This window comes from Venturia canescens, chromosome 4 (genome assembly GCF_019457755.1).
Source record: "Venturia canescens isolate UGA chromosome 4, ASM1945775v1, whole genome shotgun sequence".
Classification (NCBI taxonomy): Eukaryota; Metazoa; Arthropoda; class Insecta; order Hymenoptera; family Ichneumonidae; genus Venturia; species Venturia canescens.
This window is the reverse complement of record NC_057424.1, coordinates 11,578,395-11,596,793: the sequence shown is the minus strand read 5'-3', so window position 1 is coordinate 11,596,793 and position 18,399 is coordinate 11,578,395. Positions and strand designations below refer to the sequence as shown.

General features: G+C 41.7%; 1 protein-coding gene across 1 annotated transcript in view; it reads left to right on the top strand.

Moving 5' to 3' along the window:
• The window catches only part of LOC122410310 (uncharacterized), a 41,310-nt gene that overhangs the window by 18,091 nt on the left and 4,820 nt on the right, over positions 1-18,399 (top strand). The gene's annotated exons all lie outside the window — the stretch shown is intronic.

Below are 18,399 nucleotides of genomic sequence, written 5' to 3'. Positions count from 1 at the left end.
ATTACCTAAGCGAAAAAATTCATGAGTAAATCTTGTTTGAGTGAACGTGCAGAATCAGAGAACACTGATTCATCAGCTAAACTCAGATTCGTCGTTCTGAGCTTTTTTTCTTATCATTTTTTCTCGCTGCAGTATTTCCGGTTACAGAAATGCAAGGATCTGTATAATTAGTCGGTAGTAAATCCCAGCCCTTAATGAAAAATTAATTAATCGTGTAAAATATGGCGTTAGTATCATCGGAATTTGCTGCATGGTATCAAAATATCCCAAAGTGCGGGAAGGGGGGGGGGGGGGGGGGAGGGAGGCAAATGAAACGGCTTACAAAATGTCCGGTCACTCCGTGACTCGATCGAGTCCACTTGAATTTCGATTTGCCAACCCGCTCAAAAGGTTGCATTGAATGTGACGAGTGACCAAACGAATTTTGGGATTGAATTTTTGCCAAAATTTCAAATATTTTATGTAACGAATGGTTACAAGAAAAAATGTATCGAATTTGGAAAGTGTAACTCCAATATTCGAAAATAAAATTAATGCAAATGACGAAACTGTAATTTTTCGATCGAAGATTTTCTCGGACGGAGGACGAATATAAAATTTTGTGTTTCGGGTTTAATGGCGTTTGATAACGAACGATTTCACGTTCGCAAGCGAACAATTTTTATCATTGAGAAGTGTTTCACTGAACGTTGAGAATTTGAAAAACGTAAGAAAACCGAGACGTTGAAAAAATGATCTTCGTCTCATTCTTCGAAAGCTTCAAAAATTTGGAACAGAATACTGAGCAATTTTCAGATCAAAATTGCCACCACCCGCCGCCCATTTTCCTGCCTTCCTTCCGTAAACCTATTAAATCAATTCGATTGATTCGAGCCCCCCCCCCCTTCCCCTCATTCCTAGCACTCTCGGACCCTATTTATAGAGTTTTATCAAAGTGTAAAATTGGCAGGAGTCTAAACACTCATTTACCTAAGAGTTCCAGCATGGGCTTGCGTCAATACCAAATATCTGTCACGTATCCGGTGCTTAATATGGCAAGATGCAGTTGAATTTTCAGTCAAGTTAGCCTCCCCGTAGTTGCATCAGAAGCTCATGGAAGCTCGATATTAAAAAATTTTTGTCAAGCCTGACGATTGTTCGAAAAATATTTGTTGTTAAAAAAAGCGTTCGTGGCTACAAAGGCTGATAAAATTTGTTCAATGGTGAAGAAATGTCAAGAGGGTAAGAGAGAAAAAGGATGGAGCGGTGGAGTGTTGCTGTGATCCGATTAACACATATTGATATGGCGTCACCGGCATGTCTGTCTATACGTGGACATTCACATGCACACAAAATATGGATGTATGAGTGTACATATGGGAACATAGTTCAGAATAGCGGATTCTCTGCCCTCTCTCCTGGAGTCGTCCCACTGGCCCATCGATATCCCAACGCGCACGAACACTTTATCGCAACAGGTGTCGATGCCGATATTCGATTTCAGAATTGGCGATGGTGCGGGGAGCGGCGGCGGGGAGCGATGGCTCGAGCTTGACTAACCCCAGCTATCGGGAATGTTTTCGTACGCTCGCGGCACGAACATAACTGTCCCGTCAAGGAAAATTTGACAAAGCTTCCGCAACCGACGTGTGGCAATAAGGACATGCAAATTGTCGTGAATTTCTTTGCAAAAAAGCGGATGAAGACATATGCAAAAGCGTCAAATTTTCATGAGAGGGAAAAGCTCGGGGTAGAAAAAACTTTTGGCTTTGGGCACGTCCTCTTCGCTTGTGTGGTCAACTTGCTCCTCCAAAAGTAACCTTCTCGTCGCGCAGTTTTCAGCCAGGCCGTACAAGTCGAATTTGCAAGTCTAAAAATCCTCTTTTTCCCCTTATTTTCATACTTTTTTCTTCCTTTTAAAGTCCGTTTTTTTGATACCTCGTTTGTGCAGCAAGGAAGTACGATGCCAAGAGTAAAGAAGAAAGAGATAGAGAATGAGATGCTTTGCGAGCTTTGGATGTCGAGAGACGTTCACCTCTGTCACCGGCGACAAAAGGTACCACCGGCACCATCACCCCCGCACCACCACCACCACCACCACCACCACTGACACACCCCTTTTGCGAGTGGGACGTTGAAAAATTAGCCCTCCTTTGAGCGGAAAGAAAATGAAAAACGAAAAAAGGCAGCATTGAAAAAAAAAAAAAAAACAAAAAACACAAAAACACAAAAAAATAATACGAGAGACGACGGGAAGCAGAGAAGATGGAAAAATAGGAAAACGCGAGAGCGAAGAAGAGTAGAAAAGTGTATGTGTCCGTGAATAAGCGTGTGAGCAAAAGGGTGGATGGAGCGAAAGAGAAAGGGGCAATGAGAAGAGAGAGCGAGAAGGAAAATATGAAAACAAATTCTAAACGAGGGGTTGGCGGACATAGTCCGCGGGTCGGCCAGTCTCGAGGCTCGTTCCGAGAAAAGGCTCCGCCACGCCAAAATAGGGGGATGAAACACCCCCGTTAGGAGGTTGGGATGGGATATACAGGCTTCGGCATAGCAGCAGCAGCAGCAGCAGCAGTACAGGCCGTGGCTGGCTCAGGCCAGAGGAAGAGAGAAAGGGACAGAGCACCAGCCGGAAAATCGGGGGTGCAACGTAAATACCCCACGTCGCTTCTGTACGTTAACCGTAAGCATTCGCCAACGCCGGCTTTGCTGCTGCTTGTTTTTTTTTTCTTTCTTTATAAAAGGGTGTACCGAAAAGCAGGCAAGGGAAGAAAACGGGAGCGAGGGAGAAACGACGAAGAGAGGACAAGCCCGAAACTATAGAAAGGGTGCAGCCCCACGCGCTGCCCTCGTGTAAAAAGGATCGAATGAATAAATTAGCCTTTGCCTACCGAATAAGATAGAAAGAGAAAATGAGAGCGGGGGCGAAGCAGCGACAGAGAAAAAGTACATAAGCGAGTCGTCCTGTTGGCCAGTCGCTCCCTGCTTGAAAGAGGGTGGACGTCGGCAATGGGAGAAAATGTCGAGGCCGGATTGGTCGGCTCGCCATTTTGGTGAACCCTACATACGCAATGAGTGGACGTCTCGCATCGTTTCTTACGGATGTCGTATAAAGTAGCCTACGTACTTTTTCACTCGTTTCTCTATACACACACACACACACACACACACACGCGCGCACGTCGAGCAATTTTCTACCTCCTTCCACACACCCACGCATACGAGCTTTTCGATAAAATTCCAACCGATGCTCGTCGTACCATCCGTTCTCGATATCCACGTGTGGTCCATATTTCGTATCGAAAAAAGACGACTTTATTCGCCAGCGAAAGTGTCGATGTTGACGTCAAACAGCCCCTGACCCACAAATTCCATTATGCTCCCAGTTGTTATCCCATCTAGCGTATTTACTCTCCCGCACACACCCCCATATCGCGTGTATACTTGCTGATCGTGGAAATTATCATTTCGCGAGCAAACGCCGGGACTCAATGCGACGATTAAAAGTTTGGATAAATAGTTTCCTCATTTGGATAAATCCAAATGAATTAAAATGCCAATAAAAAGAGATCGGGGCATAGGAAATGTGGCAGACGATAAATCGAAAGTACATTGATTTTATGACTGATATTCTTGTCGTTTCGCTCTTGTTATTGATTCCGGTGAAAAACAGCGCCGAAAACCTGTTGCCGCGTCGTCAACATCCTATCGGTGGCAAACTGTTATTAATAATTTTTTTTACTCTACCATCCGACATGGGAATAGTACCCAAATAATTTATATTCTCATATGCGGTGCTCGAACTTCACGCCGTGCTTTCCAATAAATGGTTACACTGTTTGGAAGCGTTTATTTTCGGCATTCAGCACCGTGTTTCAACACAGTTACTCGCACACTTTCTTATTATTCAGTTTTCATTCTCACATTGTTTATTCTAGCTGGAACTGTCAATTTCTCCTGAGAAAATTCCGAGGAAACCCCTTTTTCATTTCAATAAAATTTTTCTAGTTGACGAAAAAACACTAGTTTTTGGATTTGGAGATGCGAAGCTCTTTTGTTCAGCTGCTCACTTGAAAGATCGTTGAATCTACGCACCAACTGCAAAATCATGGCTACACGTCGATAAAAACATTGTTCCTGCTTTCATAACAATCCAGACAAGTGTATTTATCGAAGGGAGTCCGATCCAAGATTCTTTACCAGGGAGACTCGTTTTCAAAAACTTGGAAAATTCGTGTCTAATTTTGGAGCCACGAATGGAAAAATGGCAGAGAATTGTTCAGTTTCCTTTCGCAGGGGGCCTTTCCCACTGCTGTCAAATTTCAGGGATTTAATTGCTTTGCTCCCATTACACCAATTGCGTAGAGCAGTGCGTTCACTGCGAAAGATCGTAACATAGGAACCGATGAAAATCTGTGAGCGATATCATGCATGTTGGAATTGACTGGGAAGCTTTTTAGTGTGTGCATACACACATGCAAACGGCTCTGTTGAAATGCGCGGAAGGCGAAATAAGTGATTTCACTAGCAACGAGAATCTGTAGATACGCCAACCGGTCAACTGAGGGAACAAGTGAAAAGAACCTCAGAGAACTTCATTTAATGGCCAATTCCAGGGATGTCAGTCCCTTAACGAAATACCGGTACCATTTTGTTCAGTTCATTCGGAAAAGCATAAGAGTAATAACGGTAAAGCTCATATTCCATCAGACGCGACCCTTTACCTTTTGCCGTGAATGGAAAGTCGCAAATAACCTCTGGTAAAGTGAAAATGGAAAATTGCAACCCATCACAGCACAAAGTACACCAAGTGCATTTCTCTCTGTGTGATACTGATTAACAGCAGAAGCCATTTCTCATTGCGTTCAAACGGAATCCTCCGTTTGATTATCCCCCACTTAATTCGAACGATTTACAATGAATATTCAATTAGTTATATCATTTTTCGTTCACACATTCGGAGAAACTTATGGAAGAATGTTATCGATGAACGTGAAAGAGAAACACTGATCCGGTTAGTGGAGCCCAAAGGAGAATAATTTTCGAATTTTTCTCGCAGTGATACGGGTTTTTACAAAGTCTAAAGTCAGAGAACCACTAAGCCTTTGTTTCGTATCTGCGAATTTATGTTTCCTTTTTATTTCTGGATGGAAAGTGGTTGAATAACTTCGGCCGAAATCATTCCACCGTTCTGCTCAGTGAATTTTGATGGCAAGGCGCAGTTATTTTTTGAACAAGAGGAAAACTTGGCAGCTGAGAGACCTCCAGATCATTTCTAATGCCCGGAAGCCATATATTCACTCGGTTATGGGATCCGAGAGTGAAAAGCACCGGAAGCCCTACTGAGGTTATGGTGGTGGTTTGTGTACCAGAACTTCCCATCATTTACAATTCCCGAAACTCTCTTTCTCCTACACACACATACGAAGACTTTGTTGTGACGTTATTTACTTTGTGAAATGGGCAGTGCTCATCAAATCCAGTGCCACACTCCGCCAAGTCGAGCCCTTTAGGATAAAGAAGGAAAACGGAGGCTTCAAACATTTTGAATTCTTTTGTTCTTTTGGCATTTTGTGCCAATTACCGGAATGAGCGAGAGCTTTCTGTTTCGGCTTGTTTCGACATGGTTGTCATATTCAATAATAAGTCCATATTGCTGGCAGCAGAGAATTAAATATTGGAAAAGCACAATTACGGGCCCAATTGGGTTAATTTAATCGACGAATAATGCACAAATCAATTCAGAATTTGCGTTATCCTCGGCATTCGCACCGCTATCATGGCTAATATTCATCGATAAATTCGGGAACATAATTTCGGGAATAATATACAAAAAAAGTATTGCATTTATCGGAATTCCGTTCTCTTAGAATCCAACGACTGCGTAAAGTGGGTTTTTGCTTTGAAGAAAAAACAACAACAACAACAAAAAGTTCGAAAGTGAATATCGTGGAGCAGTGGATTTTGTTTTATCACGTGAAATTTTGAGATGTTATTCCTTTTTTTTTTATTGGCAATCGTGAATATTCATCCATGCGAAAATAAAAACGGTCATTTGAACGTGGCGATGAATCTACGGACCGTTCGAAAGGTTTATTGATTGGAGCTTTATTAGCGCTTAAAGACGCGGATTGTGCTACAGCTGCGATTAAAACCTGATCGAGAGGATTTGAAGTGTGGAGTAGGAGGAGGAGGAAAAGGGTATCGAGAAAGTGAGGGAATAAGAATAAATGTGTGAGTTTGTATGTGTGTCTGATGGAACGCGCGAATGACAGGCAAAGAGAAAAAAGAGAGATAGAAAGAGGGAGGTGGGTGGACAGGGGTCGATGGGATAGGCTAGATTAATCAAGGGGGTTTTTCGCTGATGGCGTCAGTGGAGGGTTGTACGAGTTCACTGATAACGAATCATCGACATTTTTCAAAATGGTCGCCAGCCCATAGCTGTATTCTGTATCCATCGATAATCCTCGCAAGACTGGACGAAGTAATTCATGAATTACTGAAATTTATTTTTCCAAATTGAACTTGTGTTCGATATAGTAAATTGATAGCTTCAAGAGTTTCGTCCCTTCGCTCTTAACGGTAGAATTCCGACTCTGAATTTACGTGCAGAGAATTAAAAAGCAAAAATTACCGTTGCAGAAAGATAAGCCTGGAGCAATCTCGAATGTTCGAAATATTTTCACGGTGTAAAAATGTGAATTTTCGTAAAAATGAAACAAAATTTCCTCGCACCACCATGCTATCTTCTATCATTTTTATAAAAATTCACATTTTGCACTTTTGACATATTTTCAGACATTTCAAATTTGTTCCGCTGCTCTGACGGTATTTACCATTTCATTTTTATCCGTGTACGAAAAAAATCTCTCAGCATACGAATTTGGCTGAAACAACCAGTTCGGATTTCAAGTTCTGTTTTCCAGGGTTGCCGATACATTTCCAAAAATAACTGTTCCTACAGACAACGAAGGTTCAAATTACGAGTGAGTTTTTAATAATTTCATCATACATCAGTTCCTCCATGCTACGTCAAACGTCAAAAAATACTTAAAATTTCCGAATGACGTTCCCATTCGAAATATAAACAAAAAATTTGGCTTTTCGTAGAGAAAAAGGTTTTCAATAGGTGCCGGTGTTCATTGGAGATTCAAAAAAGAGCGGGCTCGCCCTCCCGGATTCGTTACACCTCATCACTCCCTCTTGTACAGAGTCCGGCGCCGATGTCGCTTCGAGATAGCAGCCTCATTTATACTTGCTGTACACACAGATACGTATACGTGACTGGCGAAGTAAAACTTTTGAAAAATGATACCCCAAATGTCCAGGGACGCAATGGCTTTTACTCGCTTTTTCTCTCTCCCTTGCACACTTCTTCCGCGCCCAGCTCCAGCAGCAGCAGCCGTCGCCCCTCTTCCTCTTCATTTCTCTTAAGTCACCCCATTTACAGACGCGCTCTACTGAGCGTTGTATTATATACGTTGGTATTACATATTCAGGCTACAGCCATAGCTCGGCTGTGCTACCACGGCAGAGTTCCAGCATCCCTCCATTCTCGTATCTCTCGTATGCGAGGGACCGCTCGCAAAAATGTGAATTTAGCAGTACCGAAGAGTTACGCTAAAAGTATCTGTACGCATTATAAATATTGCCATAGGAAAATGCTTCATGAGCAAAAAAAATGTTACCAACGCCTCTTTATACCTTAATACACGGCTTTACTCTCGAGGCTAATTCTGGAGAATTGAATTATTCAATGTTCTTTTGTATCGATGCTTAACGATTCTATAAATATAAATTATATAGCCACGATGGAAAATTTGGCTACTTAATACTCGCTTGGCGAAAACTTTCTTACTGTCAACATTTTCAGACTTCTCAAGCTAATAAGAACTGGCATCCATGTACGCTTTTGCAAGATACTGCGCAGGTGTCGTTGGACGTTGATTGGAGATGAATAATGTCTGATTTTGTGAAAATTGACGTCGTGGGATCCAAATTTGTGCATGATTCGACGGTAGTGATGTTTTCGAATTCGAATGAATTGGTAAAATAATCATTGATGTGAGCTTTTTCTCTGATTTTTTATAAAATTTCGATTTGAATATATAATTTTTTGATTTGAACTCTCGCTATCATTCACAATTTAGTGACATCACAACGATGAACGTAAACGGGAATTCGATTTTTGGCAACAATTACACACCTTGATAAATGAACATAATTTTGATAGTTCGGTACAACGGAAATAATTAGTCGCTTCAAAACGAAGTCGAATGTGTTCGCTGGCTGCTCCATGTGAAGAAATTTCATATAAAAAATTTGTAGATCGAAAAAAATCCGTATTATTCCCGTGATACCGTTGGAACATCGTTGAGTTTTTTATTTTCGAATGTGAATTCGTCAACGACGTGCTCAGTACAAAACGATAGAAAATATTTCTTCTTTATGTTTTCAACGTTCTCGCTAGCGGGATATTTTTACGGGTTTCTGTTTATTTTAAAATACCATGGATAATATTCGTTAGCCTCTGAATAATCATCAAGTCTTGCGTGTATCGGTGGGAGTTTATTTTACATAAGCACAAAAAGTTGTACCAACAGAAATAATGTTTATATCAGCAGCTCCTGTATATTTTATGACAATGTTATCCTGCTCAAACCATTAATTAACGACTCGAAAACACTGCAGGTAATTTTCCCATTTATTATGAAAAGATGTGGAAAATCAACAAGGAGATTTATGCGGATATCATGCGCGCCACAGGAGACATTACGAGATTATTTGCGTTTGAATTTTCGAATGTATTTTTTTAGTGATTGCCAACGAAAAATGGAAAAGAAATGAACAAACGATCAATTGCTTCAATGGAACAAAATGCTATTGAACATGAAAAAAAACGCCTTAAAAGTGTTTTTTTTTTCTAAAATGCCGACAGTACATTTCGGTAACCTTATTTGTTGGCGGTTTCTTCTATTGACATAAAATTGATCCATGCGGTCAGTCTTTTCGGTTGAAATACTAATCGATATCGCGGACTCAACATTCATATTTCGAAGAGCGTTTAGACCGAGAATCTCCATTTTGGACAGCGTGGGGGAGCGATTGAGCAAGTAGAAATATTCCGAACGTCGTCAGATCGCTTAGGAAAGTATATAAGAATATTCGAAGTTTAATTTCTCACGTGAAATCTGACAGCTTCACCTTCACCATCAGAATTTTTCATTTTCGTGAACGATAATTTTTCGTACGTTCAGGCAAAGAACGGCTGCGCCACAATTTTGTAATACAGCTTCAAAAAAAAAAAAAAGGTGACCAATGAATTGGAAAAAGCTACTTCGCAGGGTGCGTGGGAGAAAGTAAAGTCTGCGAATATCTTTTCGGGAATAGATAATAACCAAGGCTTGTGCGGTTATATTGCCTCATCGCAACCAAGTTTTTTCCCGTGTGTGTTCGGAGGGCTGTCCGCGAATAGCGTGAGAGTAGAAAAATGGCAAAAAATAAAAGCAGTAAAAATAAAGGAAATAAACGAGCTGGACGTAGGTTAGATTAATGGTTGAGAAATGCAAATTGTCGGGACAAGCCCCGCCGGGAGTAATACTGAAAGGGGGCGAGAGCAGGGTGGTTACGCTGTTCTACCGTTTTCAGTGTTCCTTTGTAGGTAACTCCCGCGCCTCTTGCGTTCACGTAACGTTGTAACGTCGACTAGTATAATATAACGAGAAGCTCGTCGTGATCGTCGCCGTCGTAGGGCTTGCGTCGTAGTCTCGTATGCAACCGAGAAGGATCGGGGCTCTGTTAAAAATCCCTTAGAAATATATCGTAGGTCATTTCCCTTGCTAAACCGACGACGAAAAAACAGCAAAAAACAAATACCAGCTGACTAGCTAAAGTTCCGGAGTTGGGTAGAAAAAGAAAGCGAAGAAAAAAGGAGGGAAGAGGAGCCGGTGTTCGTGTAACGGAACGTCCTCCGTATATTGGCCTTTCCAGGGCGCAACAGGACAGCAGAGAAAACTGAGAAAATCGTGAAAGAGAGGAGTTCTCGTTTTATCGTTACATCGCATGAGTTCGGCCTCTGCTGGACCTCCGTGAACCCTCGTGAACTCTGTACGTATATTTTCGACGGACATTATATCTCTGTATAGAAACCCGTGGAATAATTAAACGACCATATATAAAAATAAAAATGGGAAGGCAATTTGTTTTCCGAATCGAATGAAAAATAAGTGCTGAGAGGAGCGAGAGAGAGAGAGAGAGAGAGAGAGAGAGAGAGAACTAAAACAGTCGAGCGTAAGACGAGGGACAAGGTACGCGGAGGGAGAAAAAGACAGTGACGAAAATACATGGGGACAGAAAAAGAGGAGAGGGACAAGAGAGAAAAGCGTTGTGCAATGAGCTAGAACGAAACACTTTGAGGAATAATTTATTTTGCCGAGCATGGATTAAGCCACGCTTGATGAATCCGCATCGTGCTTATTCGGCTGAACGTATACGATCGATTGACTATCGCCAATTTTTATCCCCGAATCGTTTAATCTCGAACGATATATTCGTACTTCTTCGTTCTCCATTAAATTTCATTTGCATTCGTTACAAGCGCATTTCCCTATCATTCAGTCACAATGAAATTAGTGTCCCTCATCTCTCTCTCTCTTTCTCTCTCTGTCCTTTTCTCTCGCCGTTTCTCGCACTTCATGCCGCCCCCATGCACCTTCCCTCGCACCAACATCTCTGTGGTCTGCCGTAGTCTTGGTGGAAATATGTCAAGCCCTCAACCGGATATCAGAGTTACGTGTTCCGTTCGCACTCTCCATCCTCGACAAGGCGACACTCCGCTTAGGAACGCGATGAGCCAGTGGCAAACATGCTTCAACTAGGAATTTCGTAGATCCCATATCTGCCGGGTGTATTCTGTAGTTGATTTCGATCGGTCCAGTTACGGGACAGAGAGATTCGATTATGCAGTGCTCACGTTTGTGTACAATCACCGCGCGGGTTTAACGAAAAAGCACAAAAAAGCAGTTCAGCATACGAAATATTCCAATGACCTTGCACCAATGCATTGTGATAGAATTTAAGGATGATCGATCGGAGTCGAGAAGACTTCGGAGTCAAAAGAGAGCCCAAAATTATTTAACTCATAGCTGTTCTGATTTACGTTTACCGCTGCGTTGAATCTTCGTGTTATCGATTTTAAGGAGCATGATTACCGGCACATAAGTATTTCATAGCACAGTAATTCGTGAAAACTGAAAAAATAATATTGTCAATGACTCTATAGTTTTCTCCGTATAAGAATTGAAAGCAAAACACACTTGGCAACGTTGCGATTGTAAATATCTTGTATCGGTGTTTGAAGTAAAATGACCGTTGGCGGCATCATCGGTTAGTTGTGACGATGCCACATTTTTGAATACTACTTCGTCGTTCTCAAAATTTTTAACCGGCAATCAAAACTTTTTCGTAAGATTATTTTGTTAAAAACCTGGTGAGGCACAATTTTTATATTTTTTACCAAATTCTTAATGACCCATTCATTCTAAAATAGGTTTTTAATGAATAATCTTGAATTTTGGCCGAGAAAAACCGTGTTCATGGCACTTCCGGTCGATCTTTTTCCATAAGCGACGTGTGTTCGGTGCCTCAAATTGCTCGACTTTGAAATTTAATTACAAAATAACTAGATGGTCAATCTAGCCCAAATTTGGCTAATCGTCGGGTAAAATATTCATCTACACCATACAAAAATTTCAGGTCAGAATTAATCTTGGATTCGACCAGGCGATCGATCATCCTTAATGAGTTGTCGCGATGTTCACATTTACCAAATCGTATCAATGCAAAATTGAGTCTAGGTATAAGTAGTTAGAAATATCTGCTCATCCGGACGTCGATTGTCAATAACTCTGTATCGACACCTTAATCATTTGCATATTGGAATTAATGAGTGCTCCGAAAAAAGGAACCATCAACGATTCATTCCACATTGGATGCCCGAGTCCTCTGTTCTTCCAAACTTTACCAACAATCATTTTTTGTTATTGAATCAGAGAATAAAACCGATTTTCATTGTCCTTAATTTCAGTGATGTAATAACGGTGGAGACTCGCTAATTAATCAATCAACAAAGTCTTTCCACTTGGTGTTAAGCTTCCTCCTCCTCGTTAGGTGAGAACAGGAATATGCTTCTCGCGGTGCGAGATTGTGAATTTCGCAAGTGTCTAAAAGTTTGCGTGCGATTCCCCTGAATAAAAAACACGAGCATCTATAATTGAGGTGGTGTGTATACATGTTGAGTAATGAGTGAGGATTGTTGGTGGAAAACGATGAGCGGTGTGAGTTGGGTAAAATCAGGCGGTGGATAGAAATACGTTGAGAGAAAGCTGCTACGGAGAGTTTGGTGCGAACAGCTCGTAAACGTAAATCTGACCTGCCAACTCTCAACTTCTCATTCACCCTTTGCCCCCCCCCCCCCATCTCCTCTTCTTCCCTTCGGAGAGTCCTCTGTGCCAGAGGCGCCGTATGTCAGTGGACTCGACGGTGTGAGCATTCGCAACGTGGAATGAGAGTGGAACACGATGGGGAGTAGAAAAAATAGTTTACTGCGGTGCATGCTGAGGCGTTGGAGGCAAACGGAAAGTAGAGTGTTGCCTGAAGAAAATAGTGATAGAGGAAGAGCCGGCCAGAGAAAAGCGTTGCTCGGAGTTACACTTATTTTCATTCGCGGCGTACTTCGCACTCGAAAGAGAAAGAGAGGGTAGTCCTGCGGGAGGATCTCACAGTCTCATTTGTTACCCTTAATGTCCTTGGAGTCTCCCTCCCTCTATTCGCCTGCCTCTACCATCCCACCGACACAGTAGATCTTACCGAGGATATATGACCCTTCGTCCGAGCAGCTCCCGGTCCACTCTACTCCCTCTCCTTCTCCCACTCCGGCTTTCTTCTTTTTGTACTTCCATTTCGCCGTTTTTTATAAATGTATTCCACCGCATATTGCCAACTTTTCTTGCAGAAATTATTGCTAACTCTCTATCGAGTGTGTTCGATAGGCAAGGACGTCAAAGTGATTTACGCTTCGATATACGGCACAAAATTAGCATCACTTTTTTTTTTATTGAATTTTTATGAATGGGTTACTCGCTATGGGAAACAGAAATCATGTTTTTTTTAGCACACGGACATCAGCGATCAGATCGGGGATGGAGTTCAACCTCATTGGCCATCTGAGCTAGAGGCTCCGGGACTAATAAGTGCGTCATGATTTTTCATTTGCCTAAAAAAAATGCTGGGAGTTTTAACCCGTAGACACCACACTGAGGCAAATTTGCACCGACGAGAATTTCAAGTGTCTGGAACTTCAAAATTCCTTCTTCAATCTGCCCATTTTTCTATTATAAAACTTTATTTTTCAATTTTTTAAATGCTTGTTATCGATTACTGAGGAATTGTTACCCCTAAAAAAACTTGTCGTAAGATTAATTTTATGCATTCATGAACGAAATGAAAGGTTTTGAAAAATCGAAGTGCAAGTTATCATCGATGCGGTGAGTGTGCGACCTCTAAGGGAGTGTGGATTCTACGTTTTCTATAAATATATAAGTTTCGAAATAATGAAAGGAACTTTTCATGAGATATCCGATTTGTAGAATGGAATTTACATTCTTACGAGCTGAATCTCGTGTGAAAAATACCAAGAGATTTTTTCGAGGAGTGAAGAAACTGGATGAGAAATTATGTTGATTTTGAAACTCTAAAAAAACTTTAGATAATTACTGACGTTTTCCTTTCGATGAAACGAAAGAGTTAACCAATATAAAGATCCTTTAAAGATTAGAGGAGCGAGCATCCATTAATTGAAAATATTTCGGTAAAACCGATAAAGCCCGAGCCGAAGAGACATACATTCCACTTTCATTTGGTGTAGTAACTTGGCTCTTTAAATGAATTGGTTGCCGGAAAACGGAATATCTATCTCCGATCCAAACGCAATTTTGACAGTGAAAGAGAAGGAGCAAAGTGGGCGAAAAGGGACGAGCGGAGTAGTAGAACTGCCGGCAGCGGTAGATTTTCTGTCAGGCGGTAACGGTTCTGTACGACTCGCCCCAGGATGAAGGAGAAGTTGAGGAAAATTTGCTGGGAGTTTTGGCGAACGTCGAGAGTGGTGCGCACGCGTTTTGTGGTTACACCGATGAGAATGAGAGTCTGGGAAAAACTTTGTGTGTGCGTATGGATTTCCGTGCAAGCGTGTGTCCGTGTACATGTGCTAGAACGGAAATATCCTATTGAAGTTCGGGACGCTCGATTTGCGATCGCTAATCAAAAACATGCACTTGTTACCATCGGCTACAGCAGCCTCCTACAGGGTGGGCCGATAACTTTTATTACCCTGTGGACCTTCGATCTTGAGAGTGTCTGAAATTTTAATTCCAATGAAGCACATAACCCGAAAGGAGACTTACAATTTTTTAAGGAAATTATACTTTTACGTTTATGCTGAAATAGCTCCCGCGACCGGAGGAAATCGTGTCGATATTTTCCCTGCCATTTTCGAACAATGGCAAAACACATTCGCTCTACAAATAATAAATATTCATAGAAAAAGATTCCAATTGAAGAAGAATCTATTGAAAAAATAAGTCTTCGTCGTTAGTAGAAAATTCGGATCTGATTGGGGCTTGAAAGTTGTTCAAATTGGTAGCATATTTCAAGCTACTTGTCGTCGATCTTGATCGATGAGCTTATATCACAAGAACGTTCAAGGGAGTAAAGGCAATCGCGTCACCCTATAAATACGCCTGAGAACAAAGCATCGAGAGATGGAATTATGTTGGGGCTCCGCTTTGTTTCAAATCACGAGATCGTTGGCCACGACCGTTTTCATCCTATCCACGTTCAACAAAGTCTCATAAGTGCAGCATAATGTTACGTGGAGGCCGTACGTATGATTTTGATGTATACCGGTGCAATATAATACTCCGACTTCCGACCTCTGACTTTCATGGATTGGCTATTATCGAGTTACGCGATTGATCGGTTTCCGACTTCCCTATTCTTCGAGCGTACACTCGAATCAGTATTTCCTCATCGTCAGGACCATTTTCAGCACAACTTTGGTAAATTACAATTGAAAATGAGATTGGAGAATGGCGGATCTTCTACGGAAATTTCCTATGTTATTGATGTTTGTAAATATTCTGAACATTGTAAAAATTCTTTTGTACTTCCTGGCTAGAGAATTTCCTGCGATGTTATTTCGAGACTTTTTGTCCCATTTTTATTATTCATCGTCCAAGAGGTCAACCGTCTGGAAAAACGTGCAAATACTTCATTTCGAATGTACGAAACTTTTACTCGAGACTTCAATCTGCCAAGGGAGCAGTTTGATTGATTCTGGATTCTGCTCAATTCCGAGTTTATTACGAAGTCAGCTCAATTTTGTCGCTTCGATTTTGTCGACGTTTCCACGTCCTTTGAGAAGAACCTCAATTGTTGGAGGAACTTTGCGCTATTGATAACCAACGGACAAAAGATCGGGTCTCCGAGCAGGTTCGAGGACCCGTGTAAAAGTTGATTAATCATAATCTCTATAATAGATCGAAGCCTCGAAACAAATAAACGTGGCTAAGGGGTCGATGATTCTCCGGGGAGCGCGAATCACCACGAACAGTATGGACGTGACAATTGAATATGAAGGCAGGACTTGACTCAATTTTATCACGATTTTTCCACGAGTTTTTTTTTTTTATCACGAGCCTATCACGATTTGAAGAAGTTTTGCTGTCAAAGAAAAAAAATGTAGAAAATATAATAACATTAAGCAAATTGATTAACTGAAAGTTTGCAGTCTGGTGCAGAGTGTATAAGAAACAGAGATTTAAAAAAATGTAATCCCGGATGGGCGGTCTGTGACGAACGAGCGGCCATCTTCAATCGAATGTACGCGGCGCGAGAAAAGGGTGACGCGAGGATTCTCTTTGTTTTGTGAAGCTTGTAATGAAGGTTCCCTTCTTTTCCTTTGCCTTTGATTCGGCCCAACCCCACCATTTCGTGCAGGCTGTGCGTGTGTGTGTTCGACGTAATAATATATTTCATCTGCTGGTAATGTTTCCCCGATAAGTTAACCTTGGTTTTCGTGATTATGGATTATTTGTTTCCTTCGCCCAGCCAAAGGGGGGACGAAAGGGAGGAAAAGAAAGAAGGGGAAATAAAAATAAAAGTGAAATACAGTAAGATATTGCGAAGGTTCGGATAGTGAAGAAAAATATTACTGGACATTAGCACGCAGTCGCTTACTGCGTATGTTTTATTTTAAGGGGCGAGAGTGAGCGCGAGCGAAAGAGAAAGGCAGGCAGGGACAGAGAACACGGTGCGGGAGCTAAAAGGAGCGGACCAGGCCACGTTTTTTCGTAAGGGCGGTTCCCGCGACGCCATTTTGCGCGTTCGCAAGGGTTGTGCGCACCCCCAACAGCCTGTGAATTTACTCTAATTACTTTTCCCTGGCATTACGCGTTGCGAAAATGTTATTGGTAACAAAGAGCTATTCCGTGAGCTTTTGCTGTTGCTCTCACCAGCCAAAATATAATGCGCACCGTAAAGGAACGAATATAATTATAGAAATTTATGGATATAAATGTATTATTAACTTCGTGGAAAATCAACTGTGATTTTTCATTCTTGAATCGCCATCTCCAGTCCCTTGGTTCTTATGAATTCACGAGCATTCAGGAATCCGTAAATCTTTGCGTTCCTTTTAACAACAATTTCAAGTATCAATGGACATTTTTCTTTTCCATCAGCTCAAAGATTATCGCGGAAAGCTTCCAGAAACGATCACCCAATGAGTTCTACCAAGAGTGCAGGGTTCGTAAACCGCCACAAAACGCATCACGAAGTAACGTAGAAAATCAAATAAAATCGTTTTGGATGGGCTTTCGAAAAAAACGTTAATTTCATTAAAACGACCGCAATCATTCGAAGCTTCGGGCAAGCTTTAAGTGGTAAAAAGATTCTCAAACATAATGGAACTCGGAGGATGTTTCACGGCGTTACCAAGAATAGGGGAACACACTCGAGCGTCTCGCACACGTGCTCTCTGTATCAGCGGCGACCCATACAAAGGGATAACAGGGACGTATGCAAATCCCTTTGTTCGCGATGGAAGTTATCATCTTGGTTGAACGAATCTTGAACACTAATGTCCGCTTTTGAATCATGGAAAGCATGGAACCGTTAAAAAGACAAAAGATGGCAAGTAACGCGCACGAAGACTCGTAGACGACAGGCGAGTAGTCAAAGAAACGTCGAGGCACGAGGCGCTTTCGAGGAAAAGAATGAAGCACCGGTAGGAAGCTTTCAGCTCAAGTTTCTGTGAGCTGGTATCGCGGAAGGTTGCTTTGTATTCTAATTCTTTGTGGAACATATATTTTTGCGCTAATTCGAGGAATGTGTGCAGCCGCACAAAAGGCTGCTAAATTATCCTCACGCTGCGTAATCCTCGAGGAGTCGTTGAGAACCGGCTGAGAAAGGAAAAATGCAGAGGGAGAGATTAGATTAAATTTATTAGAATGGCTTAATTATGGCTTGGTAGGGCCACGAGGCAATTACGAAATTTTCGCATGAAAAATAATAGCTGCAACAATGTTATAATAGGAATGATGGTTACGAAAGAACGAAATTGAAGTTACGGTAAAGAGAAAGTGAGAAAGGAAGTGAAAGAGGAACTTTCGTTTTGCGCGAATACGCAGAGCTGTGGCTACCAATTTTTTCTCATCGGACTGTTGCAAATCATGCTGTATATCGGTGGGAGAGTTTTTAGTTGAAGGATCAAGTGGTAATAAAAAGGTGGTTGGTGTGCCATTAATATCGAGGGTCTAAAGACTCGGGTGCACTGTGGACGTCAGAGAAAAAATTTACGTAGCCCGCAGGCGTTCTTTATCCTGAGCATTATAAAAACAGAGGATTACTAATGGTCGTCGGCATAATCCCCGATCAGGATTTTATGTATCTGAAATATTTTCATAATTGTACTTAAATACTTTGCGCAAGAAAAATAATTACTGGGTACGTCGTGCGGCTTGTTTCTGCCTCAGTGAAACTGGCGAAAAAGGGTTGCACAAAATGGAGATGAAGAATGAAATAGAACGTATTAAAACAATAGCGGCGTCCATAAGACTGCCCATGGCTAGTGTGGTGAATGCTTAAAATGCTAAATGATGCCTCGGCTTCATTAACGTTAACGGCGATGAGACGGAGAGGCTAAAATTTAGATAAGAAGAATGAGAAACGTATCTCACACACGCACACACGTAGACAAGCCGCATCGAAAAAGCTCAGCTGTTGCTGATAGGCCGACGCGTTTTTCGGGACAAGTTCCCCGGGAAGATGGCCGATCCCTTTTCCACACTCGCATTTTTCCAACGTTTT